We start from the raw sequence: 23,702 nt of genomic DNA, 5'->3' as shown, positions 1-23,702 counted from the left end.
AGGTGGCCTTCCTACGTCAAGTGCCGCTCGAGCGCCGCGACCTCAGGCTGCACCTCGCGGAGGCCCACATCGTCCACAGCTGGCGTCCTCTGCAGCGTCAGGAGTCGGGCCTGCCATAGGGTTAGGCTCATCCAGAGGGTAGGTAGAATACCGAGTCCCCAGAGTGCCACAGGAGAGTGGAAGTAGCCAAGGCGGGTGTCTGCCGGAACTATCTCCTGATGGCTGCTCGCAGCATGTTGTCTGCAGCGTTCAAGGCACTGATCCAGGTGGGACTGAGGACCAACCCAAGGTACAGGCCCAGTAGCAGCAAGTACCCGAGGGCGTAGAGGCACTGTTGCGGCTTCAGGGCAGCCCAGGTGTTTACGTCCAGCTGCTCCCGCAGGTGGTAGCGAGGATGGAACAGGCACCGACCAGAAGAGGAGAACTGCAGTCCCAGGTAGCGGAAGGTATCATCCAGGCGTAGTGCCAGCATGATGTTGCCGGCCGTGAAGGTGACGATCTCGTCCACCTTCACCATCCTCTTGCCGGCAGATGTCACTAAGGCGAGGATGGAACTCTTCTGCGAGTTGATATGCAGCCCAAGATGAGGGCTGCCGTGGCTGCGTCGATGAGGCACTGCAGGCCCCTCTTCATCGATGCGAACAGCAGCACATCATCGGCGAAGGCCGCAGCATTGACTCTGCGACCTAAAATCCGAGCTCCTATGTGGGAAGGCAAGCTGTTAAGTGTAGTGTCCACGGCCATGTTAAAGAGGAGGGGGGATTGATGGTCCTCTTGACAGACACCCCTTGACGGCTGCATGGCCACGCTCACGTCGCCGCCGCCCGTTATTCTTGTTCATTCTGCCCCTGTAGTAGCCATCAACGTAATCGACAGATTCGGTCGGGAGACCGTGCGCTTTCAGCACGGAGTGAAGAGCAGCGTGGTCTAGCGAATCGAACGCCTTAGACAGCCTAGAGACGCGACAAAGACATAACGGCAGGAGCGGACTGTGTCGACCAGAGCCTGGTCTAAGATGAACGTGTTTTTCAGCATCCCATCCTGACGGATGAATGCCCGCCGACGTTCATCCACAGCACACAGACACATCAGGCCCGAGGCTAGAACCTTGTGGAAGGTCCTCGCCAGCGCCGAGCACACGGTGATGCGACGGAAGTCAGCGTGGCATGCTGCTGTAGCCGTTTTGGGGAGTAAGGTGGCATGCCCAAACGTCATATGACTTACAAAATCAAAATTACCAGTATCAATAAAAGAAAAACTACTTCATGTACCAGATTCAGATGTAGAACTATTCATGTCAACGCTTGATTCTTTTGACCTGTTGCATGAAGAAGAGAAATTGAACGGGGGCAGTAATACTCAAGTATCGAGTAACAACAGTAATAACTATTATCAATATCACAATAAAAACGGTAATGGTAACAAAAGTGGGAACAGTTTTCCTCAGTATTACAATGGCAATAATAACCTAGGACCAAGGGATGGAAGAAGTTCTCCTCCTCTTAATAAGAGGCGTAGGCAAGACAACAGGTGTCATCCAGGGTTCGGTAATTACAATAGTAATAACAGTAATCAACCAAACCGCTGGCAATCGATACCGCAGCAGTCATTGGCACCCTAACACACGAACCAATACACAATCAGCTGGCACTCCTGCACCACCGAACAGTGCCGCTGAACACAATAGTTCTGGACGAAACTGAGGCAACAGCCAGCAGTAAGAATTACAGAAGTGGTGGGCAACACTACGCCCAACACTTCAGACACGTTAAACTAAATGCGACCTCATACAGCCCTCATGTGGCTGTCGCGGAAGAAGCAGGGGGAAAATGTCGTGAGAGCGTTTATTTAATAAGATACAATCCGGGCAAAAATCTGAGTGACAAATTTTGCGAAGAAAACCATTTGTGTAAACTAAAAGAAAACGAAACAATCCAAGCTTCATTTCACGCAGTAGTAGGTGGGATACCAACCACAGTTAGTGTTGACAGAGGCGCGGCTACAAATTGCATGGCTTTAGAATTCTATAATAAGATTTGTGAACTTCAGACACCACATACGCTGCCGGTACACAATTGTAGGATCATTGGTGCGTATGGATGTAAGTCAAAGGGAATACGTATGCACATTTGAAACGCCCTCTAAACGCGCTGGGCAGAACAGGTGATTAGGATTGTGGAAAGGGCCAAATAAGGTGTCGGTCACTTTCACTTTAAAATTGTAATTTATTGTACTTTAATAACACCTCTAAACCAAAACGGCACATAGCCGAATCTTTACGAGTTTCAAAATCCAATTTTTTCACGGCTGAAGACCTCCAAACAAGAAATCTTAAAAAGCAACAAAATAAATATCAAGTGACTAAACACATGCAGTTAATATTGCAAATAAAATTAATATTTATATCACAGGTAGGCGAAAAGCCTCAAGGCAAAAGTGGTTAGAACAAACATATACAAGGTGCAATACAAACGGATGAAGGCCACAATTAAATTGCAAAATTTTAAAATATATTACCATAATCTTTTAACGCAGAAGGCCGCAGTGTTTTAGCTTAAGATAAATTTTGAGAATAAGGCTTTAAGCGGCTGAAGGCCCGCAGTTTTTCCAAAAATTCAAAAATACCTATCTTTCAAGTTGTCAATTGGGAACACACACTAAATGAAAAAGTAACGCAACGACAATAACTAAATTTAAGAATAAGTTTTTAAGCGGCTGAAGGCCTAAAATTGATTTACATTAATTGATTTACATAAAATACAATAAAAACTTTTTTCTTTTAAAGCACTGACCGCGCGACTGCTACGGTCGCAGGTTCCAATCCTGCCTCGGGCATGGATGTGTGTGATGTCCTTAGGTTAGTTAGGTTTAAGTAGTTCTATGTTCTAGGGGACTGATGACCACGGATGTTAAGTCCCGTAGTGCTCAGAACCATTTGAACCCTTTTTTTTAAAGCACTGGCTATAATAGATTACCAACAGACCATTAAACACCCATGAAAAGGACAGTGTAGACAATGGCACTCAAACTCCTCCAGGAGGTAGGGGGCGGCCTGCCCTCGAAACATTAACGTTCACTTAGGTGACGCAGGTGGTGGGCCCAACAACACTTGATCCGTCGGTAACCCAACCAAGAGACAGTCACAGATCTACTGACCAAACTTCTTGCTTGCCACCAATCGGTACATAAAAACTCAAAGACCAAATTGTTACAGACGTGATTGTCCACAATGAAATATGTATTAAGCTGTCAAAACTACACATCATGTTGGACAGCGACAACAGGTGAAGAAAGGACGCTGCCTGAAATTACTTTAGTGGCCAGGGCAGATAACCGGAACACTAACGGCCACAAGCCAGAAAATTCCGCTGGTATATTTGAATTTCAAATAAGGTAATATAGTTAATTTCACCAAAAAGGAACACTGCCTGAATTTACGTTAGTGGCCAGGGCAGGTAACCAGAACACTAACGGCCACAAGGCAGAAAATTCCGCTGGTGCACTTGAATTGTAGTGAGCCAATATAGTTAAATCCACCGTACGGTGACTCGATCTCACCACTACAAACGCTCGGTGTTGCTCACAGGAAAAGCTCCCCAACAGCGAACCACCGAAACGAACTACACAACATGAACGGACGTGGCTTGGGTACCTAACACACCACGCAACTTTGACGTCCTGGCTCGGTGAGCCATGAAGTTCGTAGCGATCGGACAGCTCCACACACGCTTCGACACTGTGCAGGGACGGCCAGCGGACCCAGCCGACTGCACCGCAGGGAGATATACTCCCTGGTCCGCACCAGCCAACCGACTCACTGCCAGTACGCCGACAACATTTAAAACAAGTTGTTAGAGGAAATAACACCAACTACACACACAGTTTCACAAACACTTGCTCGAAGACAATTCCGTCGACCGTCCCCGGCTCAAGTAATGTGTGGCGGCAACAGTCGGGCGAGCCATGGACATCCAGGCCTCACTGCTGCTCCGACTGACTAAACTAGTGCCGCGTTCCAACTGCACGAATGGCAGGTCCGAACTGCAAAAATAACAGAATCTCTACTTAACTACGACCGTATCGGACAATGGCTGATCAAGAAGAGCGAGAACAAAAGTTTGTCGGTCTGGTTCATTTAACATTATATAGATACTGTAATTTATAGAGATGTTTTATTATAATCGCAGAATCGCAGTGCCTATTAAGCACCGATAAAATCGTCTCAGCCCTACTGCACGAAAACACAGTGTCACGAAATCCGCTAACACTTGGGGGAACATTACACAACCCCCAAAATTTTTAAAAGTTTTTAAAGTTGTAAAAAGTATTAAAAATTTACATCGCTTCATTAAGTTTTAGTCTTTAAATTGTCTTTTTTCATCATTTCATTCGTTTGAGCTGGAGTCTGTTTTAGTTTTGCTAGGAATGTAATTTGCCTTCCCATTCGGGTGCGATCCTGCCGGAGCGTGGCGAAACGACAGGAAAAGCATGGGCATCCAGTTCCTTCCTCATAGAATTTAAAAACATTACACATTGACAAAATCAGATCATTTAGTGCAGTAAATCAGGATGAACAAATTACATCGTTAGAAGAAACATTAAGGTATTAATTTTTAGGAATCATCGTATGGGTTTTCGTTATTGAAATACGGTGGTTTTTTTTTTTTTTTTTTTTAAAAAAAACAGTATACAGTAGTCACTCAGTTGAACATTATTACATTATTCATTCTTGCGCGACGGTAGTAAAGGGGACGCATTGTAGGCGAAGTCAGTCGGGCTGCAGCATTAGCCGTTGCTGTGGTGTAGAGCGGCCACGGCGGCGTGCTCGCGATGTTGACACATCTGCATACGTGTGAGCTACGACGATCTGCGTTGTCTGCGACGGGGCAAGAAGAATGCCGAGTTCTGGACCGGTTGTGCTCGACAGGATCCAGTCGGCTCAGGATACGGAGTTACATGAAACGTTCGCAGATTGGGGTCAGTAACACAATTTTTGATACAGGCTCCCTAAAAAGAATTTTGTTAGTAGGTAGTTGTGATCACTTGCAACACTATTTTACATCAGTTTGTTCGGTGATAGCTGTGGATTACATAGTAAACATGTTTGCGTTGTGATACATAAGGTCTAATGTATGGTTTTCGTTCATACACTTTACTGTCAGTTGACAACACCGTTACTGCACAGACACGTTCATGTTAGTTTCGGTTTCCGCACATTCATTAATGTCCGCAGAATACGGTACATTACACATGTTTGCAAAGTGTTTATCAAAGTTTTCGTTTCTTAAGCGCTTAGATTCGCGTCGGCGTGTAATAGTCACACGTGACGCCACATTCATAAAGTTCCTGCGCTACGGTCTGTTCCACAGTTTATGCTCGATACCCACTAACTTGAGTTCCGAGTAACAACACTTCACTCTATTCCACTTCAGCGGATCATCACATCGCTTCAGTGGTTTCGTCTGGGTGAGTACACAAATTAAGTTCACTTTGCCAGTAAGAGTGCCGTCCGAACGACATTAGTGCAAAATGTTTGTACTTATTTCGCCGGCCGTGGTGGCCGAGCAGTTCTAGGAGCTACAGTCTTTAACCGCGCGACCGCTACGGTCGCAGGTTCGAATCCTGCCTCGGGCATGGATGGTTGTGATGTCCTTAGATTAGTTGGGTTTAAGTAGTTCTAAGTTCTAGGGAACTGATGACCTTAGAAGTCCCATAGTGCTCAGAGCCATTTGAACCATTTTTTTGTATTTATTGTACCAGGCAAAATTGTATTATCAGGCGTATAACGTCTCTTGATAACACGTATTTCTCTTTGCTCATGTATAAAGAGTCCTCCCGTGAAATGCAAATTCCACTGACTTTGCCATTGACAACTTATTACTCAGGCCCTGTCACTACGTGTCATGTTACTTACAAATGTGCTTGAATAAAAATCTCACAGCTTATGTACTCTATTGTCGGTACCAAATGTATCGTTTACACAGTGTTTATGTCTTATAACTTTCTAACTTTCTCCTCTTAAAATACTTCCAGACATTAATTTCGTTGTGTGGCTTTTTACAGTAGAGAAGCCTAGCTTTACAGTGTTTTTTAAGTATGTAATGCGAGGTTATTCATTACTACAGGAAATAACGACATCACTGTTTTTACCTCACAAAAACTGGTGTGTATCGTTGAAAGTAATCTCGAGAATTACTTCAGAATACGAATCCGCTTATGGCAAAATGTTGCCATTTCACTACTACCAGACTAGAATATAAATAGTTCTATGATTTAATTTAAAAAAAAAAGACCCACAGTAGCTTGCTGTTTATGTTTGCAAACTACATGCTAGGTATAAAAAGAAAATTATTTTAGCCTACTAATCATTGCACCTCGACAAAACTTAAAATCTACTAATAGAAAAACTTTATCATCTGTATGACCTCTGCGTTACCTTCTTTACTTAGAATTGCAGAGCAAAAGTTTGGTGTGCGTACTGTAAGACCTTCAGTACACACACCATCAGATTATTTGACTTGTCACTCTAACGAAGTAGGCGAGTGTCAGCAATATGTCTCGTGGTCTTATCGTGGCGTGTTTATCTTCTGCCGTTAGGTCAGACGATAGAAATGCCACTTGCATGCTTAGAGTAGCAGATTGATGGTGACCAACTTTAAACAGAACCTGATTGATTTTCACACACATTTATTAAAATAATAACAAGCATAAAAATTACTTAACTTGCTTCTGGATGCTATTTACAATTGACAATGTGAAGTTCGTTTGGTATTGGTACATTAATTTTATTCTCACATATATCTCTGATACTTGACAAAAGTGTCTATACATTTATCTTCATGGCTATGTACAGGAATATGATAATCTTATTAGGCACAGACTGAATCTTGACTATAGACTGGTGCAGACAAATGCCGACTGACTCATTCGAGGTCTGTACACTCGTTATAATACCTCGCGCGTTCATGTATCACTGCGCGAGTGTGATTCGCGAGGAGAAAGGTTCTACGTTAGCAGCAATCTCACTGACTGCGTTACATATTAATATGCGGATCGGCGGAAGCAGAATTTGGTCCGTCTCTATGGCAGCGCCATCTTGTAGTGTGGAGACGGACGAGCGGTGCGCCTGCGCTGTTGTGCTTAGTGGGGCGCGCTCTAGTGGGAAAGTTGTGTACGCGCTGACTACACGGAACTATGTACACAACAAAAAGAAATGCAATAATTGTATCCATGGAAATGTTTATATTTTGTTGTAACATGCGACGGATTTCATTCGTTACAGCTCCTCTAAAAATGGTTCAAATGGCTCTGAGCACTATGGGACTTAACTTCTGTGGTCATCAGTCCCCTAGAACTTAGAACTACTTAAACGTAACTAACCTAAGGACATCACACACAGCCATGCCCGAGGCAGGATTCGAACCTGCGACCGGAGCGGTCTCGTGGTTCCAGACTGCAGCGCCTAGAACCGCACGGCCACTTCAGCCGGCTCCGAACTGCCCTCCTGGCACGTTCCAACTGACTCACGACAGACGACAACTGGGAAGTAATAGCAGTGCAGCAAAGATAACACGTGAGGGCTATATCGATAGGCGCTGCTGCTGCCGCTGACAGGCAGACACAGCAGCAAGTCAGTGACAACAGAAACTGAAACTAACATAACGAGGTGGCAACACGAAAAAAAAAAGGATGTAAAATAAGAGATGGCACGAGCGTGATCCATGCACGGCTCAAGATTCATGTATTAGTTGAGGAAGGTAATGGAGCTATAGAGATCACAGTCCTGGTTTGTGAAGATTTATCAGTGAGCTGCTTATGGGGAGTAGATGTCTTACAAGAAAGAGATGCAGTAATTGACCTTTCTTGTGGCAAATGTGTATTAAACGTGAATGAGTAGGGGATAGCCCTACCACTCATTAAAAGCAAGCCAGTTCACAGTAAGTTATGTCAAGTAGTCCGAATCAAATACATAAAACCAGAGGTTATTTTACATGACAATTTCCTATGCTGTCAGATCAAACACAGCCCAGTCAACAGGAATTTGATGTACAGTCTCGCAGACAGGAAATTTGAAGCAAATCAGTTTATTTAGACACTGTACAGAAAAACGAAGTTCTAGGGGACTGATGACCACAGAAGTTAAGTCCCATAGTGCTCAGAGCCATTTGAACCATTTTTAGAGGAGCTGTAACGAATGAAATCCGTCGCATGTTACAACAAAATATAAAGAAATATTTTACTGAGTAAACATTACCTAGAGGGGATGTACCTATGTAAATATTATTAGAATTTATAAATATGTTAGTATGTTCGACTACTCACAGTTTACATAGTAGTCTTAAGCCAAATTTATTTTCTTTATGTGCATAAGTAGATCTTAAGTAAACCTTTTGCTGAGCAACAAACTTTCACATTAGTTGTAGAAGTTCAGAAATACTCTCAATTAAAATCATTTCATTAATATTATGAAGAAAAAAATAACAAGAATCTTATTTTGATGTAATCTTAGTAACATTTTCATGGATACAATTATTGTATTTCTTTTTGTTGTGTACATAGTTCCGTGTAGTCAGCGCGTACACAACTTTCCCACTAGAGCGCGCCCCGCTAAGCACAACAGCGCAGGCGCACCGCTCGTCCGTCTCCACACTACAAGATGGCGCTGCCATTGAGACGGACCAAATTCTGCTTCCGTCGATCCGCATATTAATATGTAACACAGTCAATGAGATTGCTGCTAACGTAGAACCTTTCTCCTCGCGAATCACACTCGTGCAGTGATACATGAACGCGCGAGGTATTATAACGAGTGTACAGACCTCGAATGAGTCAGTCGGCATTTGCCTGCACCAGTCTATAGTCAAGATTCAGTCTGTGCCTAATAAGATTATCATATTCCTGTACATAGCCATGAAGATAAATGTATAGACACTTTTGTCAAGTATCAGAGATATATGTGAGAATAAAATTAATGTACCAATACCAAACGAACTTCACATTGTCAATTGTAAATAGCATCCAGAAGCAAGTTAAGTAATTTTTATGCTTGTTATTATTTTAATAAATGTGTGTGAAAATCAATCAGGTTCTGTTTAAAGTTGGTCACCATCAATCTGCTACTCTAAGCATGCAAGTGGCATTTCTATCGTCTGACCTAACGGCAGAAGATAAACACGCCACGATAAGACCACGAGACATATTGCTGACACTCGCCTACTTCGTTAGAGTGATAGGTCAAATAATCTGATGGTGTGTGTACTGAAGGTCTTACAGTACGCACACCAAACTTTTGCTATGCAATTCTAAGTAAAGAAGGTAACGCAGAGGTCATACAGATGATAAAGTTTTTCTATTAGTAGATTTTAAGTTTTGTCGAGGTGCAATGATTAGTAGGCTAAAATAATTTTCTTTTTATACCTAGCATATAGTTTGCAAACATAAACAGCACCCGAATGGGAAGGCAAATTACATTCCTAGCAAAACTAAAACAGACTCCAGCTCAACTTTAACTTTAAAAACTTTTAAAAATTCTGTAATGTTCCCCCAAGTGTTAGCTGATTTCGTGACTGTGTGTTTTCGTGCAGTAGCGCTGAGACGATTTTATCGGTGCTTAATAGGCACTGCGATTATAATAAAACATCTCTGTAAATTACAGTATCTATATAATGTTAAATGAACCGGACCGACAACCTTTTGTTCTCGCTCTTCTTGATCAGCCATTGTCCGATACGGTCGTAGTTAAGTAGAGATTCTGTTATTTGTGCTTATTTTACGTAATAATAATAATTATTATTATTTAATTTCATTGAGTTTGTAATCAAGGATAATCATACCTATTTTCCTTAGCTTTTTTTTTCATGAATTTGAAACGTAAATGTGACTCACTTTGTGTGAGGATGTCTGTTGGTGATGATCGCGTATTAACGGCACTAATCAGTGTAATACGTTTGGTTTGCTTTCAAAATAGAACTTGCATCTAAAATTTCACTTTTAGCAAGACAAAGTCCGATAGCTTTCAGGCGTAAATCACGACCCAAAATTATACTCACCAACAGACAATCCCAGTAGAGAAGCCTAGCTAAAAAAACATGGTGTAATTAAATTCCAAAATTTCAATATTTAATTTCAAAAAGACAAAAAAATAAAAATAAAATAAACAAAGAAAAAACCGCCACCATAGGTGCTATTCCAGAACTTATGTACTTAATTCCGAACACTTTTTCATTATTTAATCATTAATTAAGAGTTCGTTTTTGATAATTAGCTTCTTACCGAAAAGCAAACAAAAAAGACTATAAAACGTGAGCGAGAAAGCGAAATAAGTTATAGATTACACGACAGTCCGCCTTCCTTTTCATTCCGTCCTTAAGTATGTACGATTATCTTCGTGAATCAGCCTTAAAGTTCAGCTACTTTGGATTGGCTTTGAGCCAATTTTTAAGCGACAGCTGCAAAATACCGTTAATTACATTGAGAAAACAGAATTGAAAATTTTACTAAAATGCGAATAAAACACATATGCTCAAATAATAATGCAGTTGTTATTTCTATAACATTGCTAATAAGCTGTAACTAAATAAAATACAATTAATAAATATAAATGAATAATTCAAATATATAAAAAAATATAAAGAGTGCTCTTTATAAAATAATTATATTACTTCATATACGTAAGATTTTCCTTGATAAATTTATTTTGTTAAATTATATTTTACCATTACACATTTCGTCTTTACAGAAACCATCTCTGAGGAGAGTGACAGCATTGAAGTAGAAAGCTGCTACCCAGTTGGTACCTGCTGTGGAGGATTACAAGGAATCAGTTCCTGAGGATGATGAAGAGGATGCAAATGTTGGTGAGGAAGAACATGAAGAAGGAGAACAAGAAGAAATAGAGGAAGAAGATTTTGACGACTTACAAAATTCTATACGCTAGATGTTCCTGAGACTCACTGAGTGTCACCCTTATCTACCTTAGTGAGGGAGGCTGAAGCAATAAAATAAAATATGTCCCTACCAGCACCAGGTGTCAAACCTATGTCTCCTACTTACTAGGCAGATGTCAAGTGCCCGTGTGGCTCAACGGGCCGTATGGCTCCTCATCCAACGAATCGTGGGCTTTTACCTCCGTGCCCCGCCAACGACGGTAACCCCGGATTTCCTGTTGTTGCCCCAGACATTTCACTACCCTCTTGCTAAGCACCATACCCTAATCTGGTTTCGAGGACAGGCTTTAGAATATCTCCTTCGGAGTGGTCCGCATACAGTCCTTGACTTCTGGTACAAAGTTGTGACCGCGCATAGCACCCTCACCCGAAAACCATCTTACCGACAAACTTTTGCCGGTTTTCTCCGCAGCGTATTCCTTGACCCCCCTCAAAGTTGGGGTGTACCATGCCTACCTGTGATGCAACACCCTTATCCACGTTGTCATGCATCGACCAAAAACAAACACAATTTTTTTTTTTAAAAAAAAAGGAAGAAAACAGAATATGTTATATTTTGTTGTATTTAATGTTTTTCTTTTTTAATATTTTTTTTGTTTAACTAACAGTCATTTGTATATTTTTCAATGGTACCTTGAAGAACTCTTGCATAGTGAATATATATGTACTTTTTAGTTTGTTCAATACAAATTTTTAAACAAAAACAAAAAAAAACAAAAAAAAGGAAAACAGGATATGTTCTAATTTGTTGTATTTCATGTTATTCTAAAAAAACAAAAACAAAAACGGGTAGCTCATCTGCCTAGTAAGCAGCTGACTTGGTTTCGAATCCTGGCACTGGTAGGTACAAATTTTAATTCACTGATTCAGCCGGCACCAGCATTGCAGACGTACAAACTTTCAATTTTTGTTACTAGCATCTATTTTCTGTAATAAACGCAGTAATAGAGGTAGTTTTGTAATAAAGTTTCCCACTGAAGTTACAAATGTTCACCGAAACATTTATTGTCCAGTTCAGTAATTTTTTTTTCCTGATTATTTTCGCCGTATTGGATCCGCCATTTCGAAGTGAAACGCCGTGCTAAACCGGCGGGACAGGGCAGATAGTTTAAATTGTGGAAAGGGGCCAAAATAATGGGCTGTCAGTTACACTCGAACATACAACTTTACTATTTGATCAAACATTACAAGAGCCCAAAAAAAAAAAAAAATAAATAAATAAAAAAAAAAATTTTTTTCAGACAAACAGCTTTCGTCTTTGGGACTTGATTACCGGCTGAAAGCTACTTTAATTTAAAAATGGCTGAAGGCCAATAAAACGCAAGCATTATCAGAAATTTAAAACGCAAGCCTTATCTTAAAACAGTTCTTTAGTTAGGCTGAAGGCCCAAAGAATCATACACGTCAAGAACAAACAATTTAAATTCAAATCGGCTGAAGGCCTAACACACAAAACCCCATAACATTAATTTTATTTAAATACTAAAGGCCTTACGTGAAACAGTTCTGTAATTTAGGCTGAAGGCCTTAACAGCAAAACAACTCAAACTCATAATCGGCTGAAGGCCCAACACATAAAATTCAACAACATTAAAACCTTTAAAGCGACAAAAGGTCTTACGTGAAACAGTTCTTTAAATTAGGCTGAAGGCCTAAAGAATCTTACGTCTTTACGGCAAAAAACCTTAATTTTTTTTTAAAATCGACTAGAAGCCATACAAGCACAAGCAACAGGAACAAATAAAAAAAAGGCAGTAAACCCAAGGGCGCTCAGAAGTTCCGAGGGTCTGCCTGGAATTCAAACACTAACGCTCGCTTAGGTGAGACAGGCAGTCAGCCCAACCATTGTCGATCCGACGACAACCCAATCGACCGACAGTCAACGGACGCACCGACAAGGTAACTTCCACTTCAGCCGACCAGGACACAACAGAGAGTTCAACGGAACAACTTAGAAGATACTGGCGCACACAAGCAATCACACATGGAGCTGTCAAACTACACACCGTGCTGGACATCAACAACAAGATGAGGAAACTGCACTGACTGAAATTTACGTCAGCGGCCAGGGCAGGTAACCGGAACGTTAACGGCCACAAGGCAGAAGATTCCGCTGGTGCACTTCAGTTCAAATAACCAAATACAGTGAAACTCCAATGGAGGGTGGCTAGAATTTTCCATCTTGAAAAAAATGTTGTTGCTCGAGGTAATATCCCAACAGCCGACAACGAACTCCACGGGGCCAATGTGAACAGTCTTGACTTGCTGGCAGATTAAGTCAAAACTCAACTTTCGTGTCCAGGGTTGGTGAGCCACGGAGCCGGCCGGTGTGGCCGTGCGGTTCTAAGCGCGTCAGTTTGGAACCGCGTGACCGCTACGGTCGCAGGTTCGAATCCTGCCTCGGGCATGGATGTGTGTGATGTCCTTAGGTTAGTTAGGTTTACGTAGTTCTAAGTTCTAGGGGACTGATGACCTCAGTAGTTAAGTCCCATAGTGCTCAGAGCCATTTGAGCCACGGACCTCGTAGCAATGGGAACAGCCCCACACACTCCGACACCGCGTAGAGACCGCCAGCGGCCCCGGCCAAACTACGTCCCACGGAGACTTCCTCGCTGCTCCACGCCAACCGACCCACTGCCAAGGCCCGGAAGTGGTGAAAGGACCAAGTATACGTCGGCCGATGAGACGACCAACCAACGGTCGTCCCGCTCCAATCTCCCTCCGTCGGACAGTTCTTGTGTGTCGCCAGCGGTCGGCGAGCACTGGCTGTCGGCGCCTCACCGGCGCTCCGTCCCCGACTTCAATGCTGCTGCGTCCCGACTGCAGTGCTGGTCCGTCTCCAACTGACTGCCAGACACACGACGACCTGGAAATACTATCGGTCCCTCCAGAGATGGTACGACAGTGCACTTATCGATACGCGCTGCTGCTGCCGCTCACAGGCAAGTAAGGCAGGAAGTTGGTGAGTCCAGTAAATGGAATAAGAAAACGAGGTGGCGGTACCGTAATAGAAGATGACAAATATTAATTGCGATAAATGCGAGCCATGCACGGCTGACGAATTTTTTATTTTGACATAAAAATCGTTACCAGAAGGGTACCCATTTATGACCATACTGAATCATTTTGCCATTTTGAACAGGTTTTCAGGATTCTGACCCACTGTGAAGCTTAAGGCGGTCTGTTCATTACGTGGCGCAAGCATTGCTCACAGCAGAGAAGAGCGTTTTCAGATATTCAGTCGGACCGAAAGGTCCAAACACTGGTTTGGTGACGATGAAGAAGAAATGACGCTTCTGCTCTAGGTCACACAGCTTTAGGATTTCTTATTTCTTATCACTGCAGTCTCCATTACGAAAAAAAAATCCGCACAATTTAACACCTGCTACGTCTTTTGAGTCTTGGAAACAGTTTTTGTTCCGAAAATGGCATAAAATCCCATTTACTGTTCCTAGTATAGTTCCCGCCTACAGCTTCTTCCAGCGCTAGGTTTATCGCTGGGTGTCGTAGCAGATGGCCCATTAAGCTATCCCTTCTTCTGATAATAGTTTTCACAGACGTTTTTCCTCACCTGTTCTTTCAGCAGATCTCTTCGTATTTAGTCTCACCATTTAAGTCCACAGGTCGTGGCGTAGTGGTTAGCGAAGTTTCCTTTTGGCCGTGAGGCCCCGGTTTCATTTCCCAGTTCGGTCGAAGATTTCCCCCCCCCCCCCCCCCCTCTGATACTGGGTGTTTGTGTTCTCTTCATCATTTCGTAGAGAAGTCAAGAAGGAAACCTCAGTAGGCCGAACTATACGAGAAACGTCAGATAGTAGATTTTTACTCTCGCCGAAATCATAACAAACCTAAGAACCAATACAGAGATGTTGAGAGAAAATCTCTTTGCCCTGAAGAGTAACATACTTACATGTCATTTTATGATAATGATCACTGACCATAGTTAATTGATAGGCTTATCATTCACACTTTAACTATAATCGAATGCTGTAAGTTCACTCAAGCAATATAGACAATTTTTACGATACTATTCCTTATTTTTCTCTTCGGTGATTAATATTTACGTCCGATTTTCGAATCAACGAATCATGTTTACGCTTTCTTTTTAGATCCAAGCAACCTGATTAATTTTAATATGAACTTCTGTTGACGGCATGGCTGTTTAATATTCACAACTCACCTAAAAAATGATCATATTAGGCCACGAAATGAGAATTTTTATGCTCTTTTTTATGTGTGAGCGTTTAATGTTTACAATTAGATTTCGATTAACACTACACTCTTAATACAAACATTCTTTTTTATATTTAAGTTACATGATTTTGCTTTATATTTTTGCTTCTTATACTGATTATTATTATTCACAGTTTCAGATTAAAATGACGCTTTTGTACATATATGCGTATATATTTTACTATTTCAGGTAACAAATGTGTTATGTGCTTTTGTTATCATATTATTGTGCATTAGCAATTTTCGTAATGTTTGCTTAATGAAGTTAAAACTAGTAGCCTTAGATGAAATTTTCGTTCCCATAGTAACTATATACGTATTTCTAAACAATTTTTCATGGATGAAAGTTTTTGTGAGCAATATGTGCTCATTGATGAACATAATTGGTGTGAATATCAAGTTCCCTTTTCATTAAAAAAAAACACTCTTTGAGCGAAGTCAGTATGACCACCTAATAATTTCAATAATACTTCCGCTCTTGCCTTTTGAAAAGGAACGAACGTTTTGTCAAGATGGGCATGTCATTGCCTTGTTTGTAAAACGTCTGATGATGTGTGCTGATAGCAGTCATACTGTAATTAAATAATTGCAACATCCTCTAACAGCCTTCAGCCACACGTCCAGCTTTAAGTGTGACTTAATCAGGTCGTTTCCCTATGGATGAATTTGTGTTAAGGTTTATATTTTGTTTTCTTGTTTTCTGGTTAACCAAAGATAATCGTTTGTCTCCTGCCATCATTTCAGATGAAAAGGCGTATCTTCTAACTGAATATGCTGATAAGACCGAGATAGGTGGTTATGTCCCACTATCTTTTTTTTCCAATGCTATATCTCTTGTGCAAAATTTTAGTGTGAGTGGAGATTGATGAAAATCATCAAGCCGTTTCAGCTGTTCACCTTCCAGTCGTAATGATATGTACGGGTAGACCCTTTTTCAAATAATCTCGTCAAGATTTCATTGCACGAAACGTAATAAGGACATCATAGACCGGCTGGTTGTATTTAAAGTGCACCTACTTACGGAGGTCGAGTGTGGACTGTAATTATCGTACGGCAGAGACACCTGGTTGACATGCTAATGCGTTAATAGGGAACCGATTTACACTGGAAAAGAAATTAGTTCCAGTTTGGGCCACGAACAGCAAATGTGGCACTGTACAGCATCTCTTCAATGTCTCCAGTGCTCATATTGAACAAACTGTTCTCACTTGTTTGACCTTTTCTGCCCATGTCCAGTTTCTAACCTATTACATATGGAAACATTTCTATACGTCTTTCTTGCATTCACAGCGCTAGATTTGCAGCCGTTGGCCAAAATTGCACTATTTTTTTCCAACGTAAATTGGTGTCCCATTTAGGCACTAGACTATCTACCAAGATTCGCTACCATACAGTAATTACAGGCCGCAATGGACCTGTGTAAGTAGCTTCACTTTAGTTATAACCATCCAGTACTTCAGCCAGAGCCCAAGCCCAGTTAGACAACAGTTTATGACTGAAGCGGTGCAGCGTAGATAGATTGGCAATTCCTGAAAAATTGAAAAGCAATTATGTTAGGCAGTGGTTCGGAGAGTGTAACTGGATCGACATTACACCTGCTCTCACCTGTGCTCCTCCATAAACGAAACAAAGGTTGGAGGCTGTATAAACAATAGCCCGCCGGACGAAATTGCTTCCGCGTTGCAAACAGGACCCGTTACAGCCCCGCTGCGTTAGCTCACTCACGAAATATCTGAGTCGTCATATCTGTGATGACGCCATACAGGTGTGACTCTCCAAACCGCTAGCACGATCACACAAACAGTTATCCATAGCATTTCCTCAGCGATCAGAATAATCTCAGTTTTCCGCTGCCACATACACAAAGAAACCTAATATGTTACCTGGATTTTACAAATTTTATGAAGATTGGGTGAAATTTTTGTATGAACTCATTCCGCTTTAAGGTGTTAAAACATTATTTATTGCCTTTAGTTAAAACTTCCAGGCTGAGAGGCCTTGCGAATCTCTATCGCTATTCTATACATGCGCGCATGATAATGGGATGTTTGTGCTAGAACGCTTGTCTCATTAAATTTAATTTCATGGTTCCCATCTCGAAAAACATGCTCAGCTACGGCCGACTTCCCGATGTGTCCTAAGCGACAGTTTCTTTTATTTTCGGCTGAGCGAGTGTTTACATTTCTTTTCATTGTTCCAATATATACTTGTCCACAACTGCATGGAAATTTGTATACCCCAGGTGTTGCTATGGGGTGTCGGGCGTCTTTTGCATTTCTTAAATATTCCTTAATCTTCTTGGTGGGTCTGAAGATCGTTTCGATCCCATACCTGACCAGAACTTTCCCGATACGGTCCGTGACTTTACAAATGAATGGTAGGAAAACTTTTCCAGTAGGTGACCGTTGTTGCTCTTGAGTTCTGGCTTCTTTACTTCTTTGATGGAGGGCTCGATCAATTTCCTTGCTGGTATATCCGTTTTTCATTAAGACTGACCGTAGGTGATTCAATTCATTTTGCAAGTAAGCCGGCTCGCAGATTTTGTTGGCTCTGTTCACCAAGGTTTTTTCATGACACCTCTTTTTTGCCTAGGATGATGGTTTGATTCCTTGTGGAGGTATCGATTCGTGTGAGTGTTCTTTCTATATACCTTGTGGCCCAGCGTCCCATCCACTGGTTTAATTACCGACACATCCAGGAAATTGAGTTGACAGTTGCTCTCTTTCTCCATCCTAAACTGTATCTTCGGGTTAATACCGTTCAGATGCACCAAGAAGTCATCCAGCTCTTCTTCACCATGAGTCCACACTACAAATGTGTCATCAACATAGCGGTACCATTTAGCAGGCTTTTTATTGGCAGTCTGCAGAGCTCGCTGTTCGAAGATCTCCATAAATAAATTGGCAACAGCTGGACTGAGAGGGCTTCCCATCGCCACCCCGTCGGTCTGTTCGTAAAACTCATTGTTGTACAGGAAATAAGTTGTCGTCAGGCAGTGTTTATTGCTCTAAGTTTCTTTATTGTGGACCTGCTGCATATTTTATGTCACAGTAGGACGTTATGCATAAAATGGGCAGATAGTATGCTTCTTGCTATTTTATTTTAGTACATAAGCTTATTTCGGCTTTATTGCTTTCATCAGTACATGTCCTGACGTTGCAGGGGGACGTATGTCAACTTGACTAAACTATTACGGCTGCCTGTAGTTCTTGAATGTAATAATTTATTTTTTTTTCAATAACGTTTTAAAGTTGTTCTTCGAGTAAACAACTAGCTATCAAATTTGAATTTCTACGACCATCAAGTAATAAAAAAACGTCTGTTACTACAGGTTATCTGTCATGAGCTGACTGCAATCTAATTAAAAAGAATTACACCCGACGCGTTTCGGTTTTATTTACAAAGCATCTTCCGTGGTTATTGGTGTTTCTTTACATAACCTGCTCCTATCTTCTTGCTAGCTGTGGTTAGTGTCGACAGGCATCATTTCTCATCTGGACTTGGCAGTTTTCGGCATTCTGCAGTATTTCATGGCTCTGAGCACTATGGGACTTAACATCTGAGGTCATCAGTCCCCTAGAACTCAGAACTACTTAAACCGAACTAACCTAAGGACATCACACACATCCATGCCCGAGGCAGAATTCGAACCTGCGACCGTAGCGGTCGCGCGGTCCCAGACTGAAGCGCCTAGAACCGCTCGGCCACAGCGGCCGGCAATATTTCCTGCGCTGCACTATTTACAATTGACTTTCTTAACTGTTTTTCATTCTTCACTGCCACAGTGTTTATCTTCTCTTCAACAGTGGGAAGCAAGAAGGTGCTTAAAACATCAATGCAGGCCTGTGCTGTGACAGTGCCACGCAAAATAACAAGGGCTGCAAGCCCCTTCCATGTAAAACACAACCACACCATAACACCACCGCCTCCAAATTTTACTGTTGGCACTACACACGCTGGCAGATGACGTTTACCGGGCATTCGCCATACCAACATACTGCCATCGGATCGCCACAATGTGTGCCGTGATTCGTCACTCCACACAACGTTTCTCCACTGTTCAATAGTCCAATGTTTACCCTCCTTACACCAAGCAAAGCGTCGTTTGGCGTTTGCCGGTGTGATGCGTGGCTTATGAGCAGCCGCTCGACCATGACATACCCGTTCTCTCACCTCCCACGTAACTGTCATAGTACTTGCAGTGGATCCAGATGCACTTTGGAATTTCTGTGTGATGGTCTGGATAGACGTCTGCCTATTACACGGTACGACCCTCTTCAACTGTCGGCGGTCTGTCAGTCAACAGACAAGGTCGGCCTGTACGCTTTTGTGCTGTACGTGTCCCTCCACGTTTCCACTTCTCTATCGCATCGGAAACAGTGGACCTAGGGATGTTTAGGAGTGTGGAAATCTCGCGTACAGACCTATGATACAAGTGACACCCAATCACCTGACCACGTTCGAAGTCCGTGAGTTCCGCGGAGCGCCCCATTCTGCTCTTTCCCGATGTCTAATGACTACTGAGGTCGTTGATATGGAGTACCTGGCAGTAGGTGGCAGCACAGTGCACCTATGTTTTTGGGGATGTCCGGATACTTTTGATCGCATGGTGTAGTCTTCCTGTTGCAACTCATTGGTCATTTCTTACTGCTCCTGTTTGCCTCTGTACTTCGTCCTCTAACTATGGTGCTGCAGTCGGACTCAGTACCCTGAACTTACTGTTACTTCAGCTATTCAGTACGTATCGTTCTTAGGTTGTACTTATTGATTCCAAGGGTGTCACCAATGTAAACAGGTATATTTGTACGTGGGAAATGGTATTTTGCTACGGCATATCCCAGCGTTTCACAACCAATGTTTCGTAAATACGTCAGATGTGTCGCGGGGTTTTTATGTTTATTCTTAACAATAGCATGTTTTCTTCCCTGCCTTATGAATATGTTTATATGTTCCTATTCAAGACTCTTACATAAGAAATTTAAAAATTTGTATCTCATAGTCGTTCCACAATAAAAGAAGAACGTATTGTATGTACTTTATGAGTTTGCTTTTTTTAGTATAAGAAAGAAATTACATGCAGGGACGTAACAAAAGTTTGGAACGTACTTTGGTGTGCCACAAAGGAAAAGAACTTTAGAAACGCGGGTTTAGCAAACAACGCTAATCGAAAGGCACGTGTCTTTCAGAATTCCATATTATAGAGCTTTGTCTGATAATTCTAGATATTTGCAGGTTCTGGATAATTTGCGACGAGGCAAAGGTGTCACAGTAGAACTTGCACACAGTCGGGCCGAAACAGTTCCTTTACGCCCAGAAGATGTGGATTAATTTGGTCAATGCCTGTCAGCTAGTGCCTAGACAACTTCCAGATTTCTGATGCTCCTCCGCAAGCGAATTTGTGTAATAACGAATCAGTGTTTCCACATGCGCTGCCTGACAAAAAATCTGAAGCACCTAGAAGGGGAGGAAACTTCACGAGTTAGGATATGTGATTTTACTTAGGTGATTACAAAATCGCGTCAAATTTACAAAGAACTTGCCAGCAATAGCCTATTTATCAGTAGTACGTTGCACCTTTACTGGCATGCATGTATGCAGTGATTCGCTGAGCCGTTGTATCCTTTTCTAAGGCTAGCTGGCTCACAACTGTTGGCACTGAAGCGCAGCTGACGTCCGAGGCGGTCCCACACGTGTTCCATACGGGCCACGAGAATACATGAGCATGACACCAATTGAGAGACACGTGCCATATGCGGATGAGCATTGTCCTGTTGGAAAATGGCACCGCGGTACTGTCGCGTGAGAGGTAACTTTGAGGAAGCAGGACGTACGTAACGTAGCGTTATGACGTCAAGTTCCGTCAATCACTAGCATTCGCCAGCTGAAGTCATACACGATGGCTCTCAACATCGTGACGCGAAAAGTAAAACCGCTGTGCCTCTTCGAATCATTCGAATAATGTGTAAAGAAACTGGTTCTCTACTTCTGAAAAAAAACCTTTTAAATAATAAAACACGACCTTTGCAAGGAATCTGACTACCCCTGTTAGTCATGGACGAAGAAAAAAAAAATTGGCATAGTCTTTGTCAGAACGTGCAGAATCTTATGTGGGGCCAATAAGGCGTCAATTTTAATCTAAATATGGTATGCCAATGTTTACGTAATAAAAAAATTAATTAGGTAAATCAGTACAATTATTATATAGATGCGATAAATCACTTTAACGGGGGCCAAATGAACAGTTAAAGTCAATATAATTCCAGTAAACCTGCAAAAGTAAAAAAGAAAAATTATTATTGGGGCCTACATAGACATCGCGCATCTGCTAGATGCCCACGAAATACGTAATTATGTTTTGAAGCTGACAGCCAATGAGAAAATATGTGCAAAAATACTATTGGTCAGTTTTCAAGCAGTAATGGCGGACAGCAGCAGCTGGTAATATACGTAATTTTATGGTAGCTAATTTTACTGCACAAAAAATAAAATATGTACTCCCTCCAAAAGAAGTTACACACAAACATTAAAATAAAATTGTGATGAGCAGAAAAATGTCTGAGAAGAATTTTGAAAGAAAATTATTAATTTAAGTTTAATTTGGCGGATTTTCAACACTGTCAACAAGACGAAATAATGGAAAGAATATTTATTGGAACTAAACAAAGTTGAACCTTGATATTGTGACAGTATTTTCAAAATAGATAATTTAACTGCAATTGTCTTTAATTTTGAAATGAGAGAGAGCGTAATAATTTTAATGTCTTAACTGTTGCTGCAGGCAGTGCGATGACGTCAGCGGTGGTCCGCGCGGACGATGTGTGAAGTTAATCCTGGTTCGTGGCGTGAAGGTAATGATGGATCCTCCTGTTTCGTTAATATTTCAGTTACGACGGTAGTACACGTCTCCGTTGTAGTCGAATCAGCCGGTAGCACTGGCGCGATAATAATAGTTCTAGTGTGTGCGTTGTCGTTACGCGCGCGACGTTTTATTACTAAAAGTTTATTAATCACGCGGTGCGGGTAGGTCGGAATTATGCAATGTCTTTAGTATTTACGATATATAGCCGGTTAATGCCAATACTTCGCACAGTTCTTTCACCGTGTTGCCACAGGAAAACAGTTACATGTGTTTATCACTATAACAGTCCGTTAGACATCAGTTCAATTTAAGTCGTCGTCTTTAAGACAGTTTGGATGATTTAATAAATTTTTCTTGATCAAATCACAGCACTGTTCTTTTACTTAACATTTTGGTTTGTTCCACTTTCACGCAATTCTAACAGTTAGTGTCTCCACACGACAATGGTGTCTGGTTCACGGCTAATTGTCACAAGTTCACACAGTATGTAAAATGGTCACCGCAAACACTCGATATGCTTTTCAGGTTTTACTGTTCACTTAATAATGCACGATCTCCTATTAACACAGCGGACGCACTGTAATTAATAGTTCCTCTGCGTATCACCGTCTTTCACGCCGAACTTTGCCACGTTTCTCCAACCGCGAACCGGCCACGATACCACAACAACTCTCTATCGATAGTCGTTCGCTCTCTCTCTGACACAGTACTTTTCCTAGCCTAACCAAAGATTTACAAAACATATAAAACCAAAACATTCACATTCGTACAATATAAAATATAAAACAGTAGCAAAAAGAATGAGGAAACAATGTGACGTATTAACAAATAAAGAATAGTTGAAATAAATTATACATACTTACTATGACAAGGTAATGCACAAAGAAAAAAATATGGTATATATTGCCTGTCAAATATCAATTGCATATATATATAATCTGTTGGATTGAGTATTCCCTAACTGTGTGTCATATCATTAATTATAATTTGCAAAATTGCAGATTACCACATCATATTGTCTGTGTTCTTTGACATGAATTGGTTTAATTTGTCACAATATGGTCACTATTTAAAATTTCATGGGCTTACATATGTATATATAAAGTTTATCGTCTTACCATCTCATTAACATTTGACCCTGTTCAGTAGTTATAGGTCATATCCTGCTTCTCACGAAATTATTTATTTACAAATGGGAGTTCTCTCCAGGTCGCCACCGTAATCACTGACAATGTTCATCCTTGGTAGTTCATCGCTGAACACAATGTGACGCCATTCGTCAGCATTCCATGCTTCCTGATCACAGCACCACTCCATACACTGGCGTTAACGGCAGCCTACGCTTGGGTTGGTAACTTGCTGGTCCGACTGCTGCTAGTGTCCGACCAGTAGGGTTGGGTTGTTTGTGGGAAGAGACCAAACCGCGAGGTCATCGGTCTCGTCGAATCAGGGAAGGACGGGGAAGGAAGTCGCCCGTGCCCTTTCAGAGGAACCATCCCGGCATTTGCCTGGAGCGATTTAGGGAAATCACGGAAAACCTAAATCAGGATGGCCGGACGCGCGATTGAATCGTCATTATCCCGAATGCGAGTCCAGTGTGCTAGCCACTGCGCCACCTCGCGCGGTCCGACCAGTAGGGCGGGGTGACACAGAACATTGCAAGGCCT

This window comes from Schistocerca piceifrons, chromosome 8 (assembly GCF_021461385.2).
Source record: "Schistocerca piceifrons isolate TAMUIC-IGC-003096 chromosome 8, iqSchPice1.1, whole genome shotgun sequence".
NCBI lineage: Eukaryota > Metazoa > Arthropoda > Insecta > Orthoptera > Acrididae > Schistocerca > Schistocerca piceifrons.
This window is presented reverse-complemented; position numbering follows the sequence as displayed.